Source organism: Malus sylvestris, chromosome 5 (assembly GCF_916048215.2).
Source record: "Malus sylvestris chromosome 5, drMalSylv7.2, whole genome shotgun sequence".
NCBI lineage: Eukaryota > Viridiplantae > Streptophyta > Magnoliopsida > Rosales > Rosaceae > Malus > Malus sylvestris.
Genome location: NC_062264.1, coordinates 23,286,426 through 23,293,678, shown reverse-complemented (window position 1 = coordinate 23,293,678; position 7,253 = coordinate 23,286,426). Strand labels below are relative to the sequence as shown.

The 7,253-nt window shown below is 35.3% G+C and overlaps 1 pseudogene; it reads right to left on the bottom strand.

Moving 5' to 3' along the window:
- Positions 1-362: 362 nt before the first annotated feature.
- LOC126623232 (uncharacterized) lies at positions 363-5,891 on the bottom strand (annotated as a pseudogene).
- Positions 5,892-7,253: the final 1,362 nt, after the last annotated feature.

The window sequence follows — 7,253 nt, the reverse complement described above, 5'->3', positions numbered from 1 at the left end:
CACAAATGGTTCTTGTTGGAAATGGTCCACATACATTTGTATGTATGATCCCTAAGAGATCATTGCTTCTTGTTGTTGCACACTTGTTTGTTGAGGTGTTAGTTTTCCCTTTGAAATAGTTAATGCATTCCACAGTATCATTAGTATTCAACTTTGGCAATATTCCATTCTTAATTAACCTTATCATCATTTCTCTCGAAATATGTCCAAGTCTTTGATGCCAAAGCATGTAAGACTTGTCATTTAGGGACATACGTTTTGAAGCAGAATGCTTAACACTGAGACATTCCTGGTGACAAGAACATTCAACTTGTCAAAGATCACCATTTGGAAATGCATAACCAAGTAGATTGTCAAACTGATTTTGAAAATAAAACTTAATTTGATTAATATCCCCTACAAATGAAAAACCATCTTTTACAAATTGTATAATAGAAAACAAATTCCTTCTCATTGAAGGAAATAAAGTACATTACTTAAAGTTAAAACACATCCAGTTGACAATCTCAGTTTGACAGAACCAACATATTCAACTGCAACTTTATTCCCATTTCCAACATAAACATTGTAGATCTCATTACTTGTTCTCTTCTGGTTTTGAAATCCCTGCAAAGAATTTGTTATATGCATAGAACAATCTGTGTCAAACCACCAAGAATTCTGGGGAATAAAAATCATATTTGACTCTACTGTCACAAAAACATTTATTGTTGTTTTACCTTTCTTGATCAACCAAGCTTTAAAGCCAGGACAATCCTTCCTCAAGTGATCTTCAGAATGATAGAAATGACATTTTTAACACTATTCTGATTGTACTTTGGTCCAGAAGCAATAGAAAGTGCATTTGTCTTCATAGTTAACATAGTGGATTTGCAGTGCTTCTTGGAACCAGAAGTTGTTCTAGCAGTTGATACTGACTTTTTGAATGCAAGCAGTTTCTTTCCTTTGTAAATCTCATTTCTGTTAACACCAATGACTTTCCTCTTGCCTTTTCCAGCATGCACAAAGTTAGCAAACTTACTGGTATGAGACCTCATTTTCTTCAATCTTTTCTCCTTTTGACAACAGATGGTTATCAATTCATTAATGCTCCAAATCTCCTTTTGAGCGTTATAGCTCACTTTCAGTTGCTCATAATCATTGGACAGTGAGTAAAGAGCCATGTGCACAAGGAAATGATCAGTGATACCAATATCCAAGGCATTTAATTTGTTGGCCATGTTAACCAATTTCAGTAAGTGTTCACAAACACTCCCTGATCCATCATGTTTATCCATGATGTTTAGTGTTTATCAATGTTGATAGATAAATACCAATCCCAACCTTGTCTGATCTTTTGAACTTCTCCTCTATTTTGTCCAAATAGTTCTTAGCCAAGTCACAACTAGGAATTCCTCCCCTCACATGCTCTTCCATTGCATTCTGCATTATGAGCAAAGACATTTGGTTGCCCTTTCCCATTTTGTGAAATGCTCATTTTCTTGTGTAGTACTTTCATCTGTCAAGGTTGCAGGTTGAGGAACTTTGAATATTAATGAGATAGTAAAGTTCTAGACTCAAGCTAGCAAAAAACAAGACTGAGGTCGGGCATTACTGGTAATTGCTAAGGTGCTTTCTGAAGTATTAACCATTGGCTAGCGCTCATCTCCAGCTCTGTTCCCATGCAATACTAAACTCTAGCATGCCAAGATTCATCTCGAGTTACTGCTTCCATGTTTTGAAATTGTTGCCATTCAATTTCTCCATATTTACCAGGCTCATCATATTGAAACATGTTTGAAATCAAAAGGAATTTGGAAAAGATCTCATAAATATATGACCAAGAATGAATACTTAACATCTTGTCACACTTCAATTATGGTTTCAGTTACACCTTTGGGCAAGAAACTGACTATACATAACTATGAGTTCCAAAATTGTTGCATTACCAAATCATGAAGAAAAAAAAAATCCAATACTAGATGTAAATCTCACCTTTGGGTGAGTTTGAGTACACAAATAGCATGTTTTTCATGACTCCCTATACACTGATTATACAAATGAACCCAACAAATTACTTATTTGGAAGTGTTTAACTTGTTAATATTTGCATATCACCATGATCCATGATACTACGTATCCTAAGATGATAATTTATATCCTGAGATGATAATTTAGTCCTACACTTTGGTGTTATACTGAATTAGTCTCAGAATTCATTTGTCTGATATGTTTGCAGATGCATATTTCACAGAGTTATTATCATAATCGTATTCAATTGCAAACTAGACACATTACTAAAAAGTGATAAGAATATTGTTTTTGAATAATATTTTAAACACATCATGTTAACTCAAGTAAAAATAACAGATCCAAATTTACACAAAATTAAGAAATACATGCATGCATAGTACATGTAGCAGTTATCTGAGCAGTCAATGTGTTGAACTTAATCGTATTAGCATGCAGTCACCAACGAATCAGGAGGTTATAAAAATGTCAACTTTGCATAGCGGAATACTTGAAACAAGTATGAGTTTAGATATGGTTTAAATTGTGTGGCTCTGATGACACATGATGAATATATATAAGGATCGTTGACAATCACACCCTAAGCCAAAAACTTGACAATTTAATATTAAATGATAACTACTGCAATTATTGCAGTATCATGCATGCAACAATGACAACAAACAATAAGGGTTTACTTACTTGTAGTAGAAGACATTGATAGCAAGCTAATCACTTGTCTTCTCTTCTCTTGATTATGAAACTGATCCAAGAACACTCAATGGGACTGTTTCTAGCATGAAAGATCATACATACCCGAGAAGAGAGACCACAGTGATATATATGTGTGTGTGTGTGTGTGTGTGTACTACAACTCATCCTCCCATCAAGGATGCAATTACAAGCAATTTATCAATTTAACTGTTAATTAATTTAAATAATTATAACTTCAGGTGAGGCTCTAATCTTGTACGAGTCACACCTATAAGTCCTAAATGAAATACAACCATTTTGTTCTATATAATTGCACTAAACGTGAACTGATGAAGGTCACTTCATTTTAGGGTTTCTTAAATGGAATTCCATGATTTCCACAGTAATTTCATCCAAAAATTTAGCCCGGTCCTATAAAATAGAAAGTGTATGAAATAAGATTGAGATTAAATTTAGTACTGTCTTATAAAATCTCACATTTTTCGACGAAATAATTGAGATTAATTTCGATCCAATCATATATTGTCTCTCCATTTTTTGAATGTATAAGTTCATTAAACATGCATGAGATTTGACCAAAAAAAGGTTAAAACATTGAACTCTTCTCTTCAATGCACTATACAGGATTCTCTAAAATTCTAAATATTTTTGTGTGTTGTATTGGCCAAAGTTTTGGATATGAAGAACGCGTAGCAATATTAAAAAATGTATGTTTTAAGGCCCAAGATGGTTCATCCTCATGTAATTTAGTGAATTGTTATGGAGAGAGTTCTGAAATTTGTTCATTCTTAACAAGTTTTTAATTTTTGACAATAATCGGTATTCTATTTAAATCATTTTAATTTATGTGAGAGTTAGCGAACTCGAATGTAAGGAAGTGGACACACAACCTTAATTAATATCTCAATCTACATTATTCCATACCAGTAATATCTCTTGATCACCAGTTAATAGTTCAATCATACAAATAGAAAGTGTATGGAATAAGATTGAGATTAAATTTAGTCTAGTCCTATAAAATCTCATTTTCTTTGACGAAAAAATTGAGAATAATTTCGGTCTAGTTGACACACCCCGACCCGGAATGTCCACTTGGACTCCGAATCGAGTTGTGCTGGCCGACACCTAGAAGGTAACGAAACCATAAAGTGTAGTGTAGTGAAATATGTGAATAAATTTAAACCTAAAAGTACCTAATTTAAAAGTGCGCTTGTGAGCGGGAATGAACCCATTTCACACATGATGTGAAAGCATAAGTACAGCAGAGTAGGATGAGAATTTAACCACTTATGCCAAGATTTGCTAAGAATCCTCGTCGACAAGAAAGCTCAGCTACTAAAACCTGGAGGGGCGAAAAACAAGGGTGAGTGGGCCTAAAAATAAAGTTTTGTACAAATTTTTTCGAAAACATAATAACCCCTCGCTGTAAAACAAGTGTAGTTTCCAAAATATACATACTACGTATAGTAAGAAAATACTTACTATAGCCTACAATATCTCAAGAATTCATTTCGGCACAATATCTCGTAAATAAGTGCATGACGACCATAATCACAAAATCTCGCATAAGCAAACATATTATATTGAGTGCTCATTGACACATGCTAACACACAAGTTCATGCAGAGGTATTCTGACATGAACATGACTGGGTGTAACAATGATATACGCTCTAGTACTACAATCATGTGAAGACTGGCGCTATGCGCAACACATACGAGTCAGAGTTGCCTATGGCAACTTGTACGAAAGGACTGGCACCTACAATGGATCCAAAGTGAGTGTACGGTGCGATGTGCACATCAAAGTGAAAGACTGGCCCTGGCTCGAGAAAGTACCAACACTGGTGCAGCAAACGATAAGCTGATAACATCAATATAGTCATGCCTTAGTAATTCAATAATTCTAGTCAACATAATAGTAATAAATAAGATATTACTCATGGCCGTAATTAAAACCCCATAAAAGTGCGCATACGTATGCATCCTAGAGGATTTCTAATAATTTTGAAATTTTTCCTATTTCGCTAATTCTTATAAGCATTAGTCTAATTTAGGCATGTGTAGGAAAGTTTTTTTCAAATGTATAATTGGAAACTAAATAAATATATAATATTTAAAAGTAAAGACCCAGTCTCAGATCATGTTGTCGAGTCGAACCCGTTTAAACTAGAATAGCTGAAGTCACCAATAATAATCGCACCTAAGCATAATATTAGGACTCATTAGTAAAGCTCCACTAAAATAATTAAATTTGGGAAAACGGAGTGTGGATTTGGAATCGGGGCGTCGAAATACGCTAAGGAGGGTCCCCAACAAATTTTACAAAAAGTCAACAGTCAATCCTAAAAAGTCAACCGAGACGCCTCGATGGTCAATTACATTAAACTTTAGAATTTCACAAAATGGATGCCAAAAATGGACTTAGGGCATCGAAATTATCCTAGAAGGGTTTCCGAGAAATTTTCGAAAATGCCAACATAAGGAATATTCCAAGAATATTCCAAACCTAACTCAGAAATGGGTCTAGGCCGGATCTGGCCCACGAATCTGGGCTTGGGCCATTGGCCAACGACCCAAAGGTTTGGGCTGGGTTTTGGGTTTAAGGCCCCCTTTTTTTTTTCTTTTTTTTCCCTTTTTCTTCTTCTCCGGCCGGTTGTCGCTGCAATAGTTGAGTAAAGCCCAACTCCGACCACCTAATTTCTTCACTAAACCTAGCCTTCCAATTTATCAAATCAAAGCTCGAAGAACAAGAAATCAAAATATACCTTTGGTTTCCTCAATCGTTGCCGGAAAACGGCTCGAAACCGTTTAGCTCTCTCCAGAAAATCTGGAAAAGTACACCCGAGGTGTTTCTGTGCCAAAACATTACCAAAAGTCCATAAAATTACTAGAATCACACACCACATCACGATCCACAACAATTTGAGGTGGTTTTTGGAACTTACAATCGTCGGAAATCCAAAAACTCGCTGGAGAAGGAAGATAAAAAGTGGCAGTGGCCATTGATAGTGGAAGTCCTAGTTTTTGGGCTAAAAACTTGCATATCTCTTCAGAGCAACCCAGTTAGCAGCGATGATGGAGCTAGCCGGAGTGGCGTGATGTTTGTGTGGGGGTGGTGTCTCGGTGGTTCATGGGAAGGAGAACGAGATAGATGAGGGTGCGGGAGAGATAAGAGAAAGAAAGAGTGAAAAAATGTTTTTGAAACAGAAAAAGGTTCAGGAGAGTGGGAGTGAGAGGACGTGGGGACAAGGGTGATTGGAGACCCACGTGGGTGGGTCCCATCATGCAGAAAATCTACACATAAAAATTAATAAAATAATGAAGGATGTTTATCTAGAATAATTCCAAAATGCCCTTGAACTTCGTAAGTCCATAAAATTTTTATCGTAGCTCCAAATTCAATTCCGCTTGCACCCACGCGTTTGTAGTGACGAGCACTAGGATGATTCACTAAAATAATATTTCACAACACGTTGGTCAACCAAGGTCAACATCATTGCCTATAAGGGCATTTTCGTAAATTCACTCTTTTAAAATTAATAAAATTGTAAAACTAGGGACGTGTCGTCACACTAGTCCTATATTGTCTCTCTATTTTTGAATGTATAAGTTCATTAAACATGCATGAAATTCGACCCAAAAAAAAAGGCATGCACGAGACACCATATTGATAAGAACATTTGAGCAACTATTGTGGGGAGCTTTTCATCAACCATTTGTGTGTCAAACTTTTGTTTCTCATAAATGATTTAGGTTGTGTTTTTGCTCACTGTCCTTAAGTGATAGTAATGCTCACTATTCTCTTTATCATCGTTGAATGTGTTTAAATTTTGAAATTTGTGTCTATCCACTGCACAAATCTCGAATTTTAAACTCATCTGACGATGATAAATAGGATGAGTGGTGAGCATTATCAGAGCAGTGAGTAAAAAATATTCCCAATGATTTGGGTCTTGTCTAGCTAGGACAAAAATTATAAAGCAAAGTCAATATATAATGGAGCAATTAGCCATAATATACATATTTTGACATTTAGTTGCACTTTTGATCACACTTTCTAAAAATTGATGATGATTTCGTCAATTATGCCTTTGAAAAGTCCATAGCGTCCTTTATATTGTAAAAACTTGCGTGCAATTTTTTAGAAAGGGAACAAACGCAGCAAAAAGGGAGAGTGTCGTTAGAACGACGATGTGTTTTTGTTCTTTTTCTGATTAACGAAGAACAATACGCACTTCTCACAAGCAAATTTGATTAAAAGAACAATTTTAGAAAGTGTGATCAAAAGTGCACCCAAATGCCAAAACATCTTTATTGTGACTAATTACCCTATGTAATAATATTAAGGCATGTCCCCTGTTTGGACAAGATATTCGGTGCTTTTCATTTATATTTGTTGTCTTGTTTATTGGTAGTGAGATTGTATATCAAAACAATTTTCCAAACTATGAGAGTTTCTTGAAGGGTTTGATAGTTTCTGTACAATTTTTTTTTTCTTAAAAAGAGACCAGTTGGTGGCTTCGTCATGACAATCCATTATTTCGGAAAC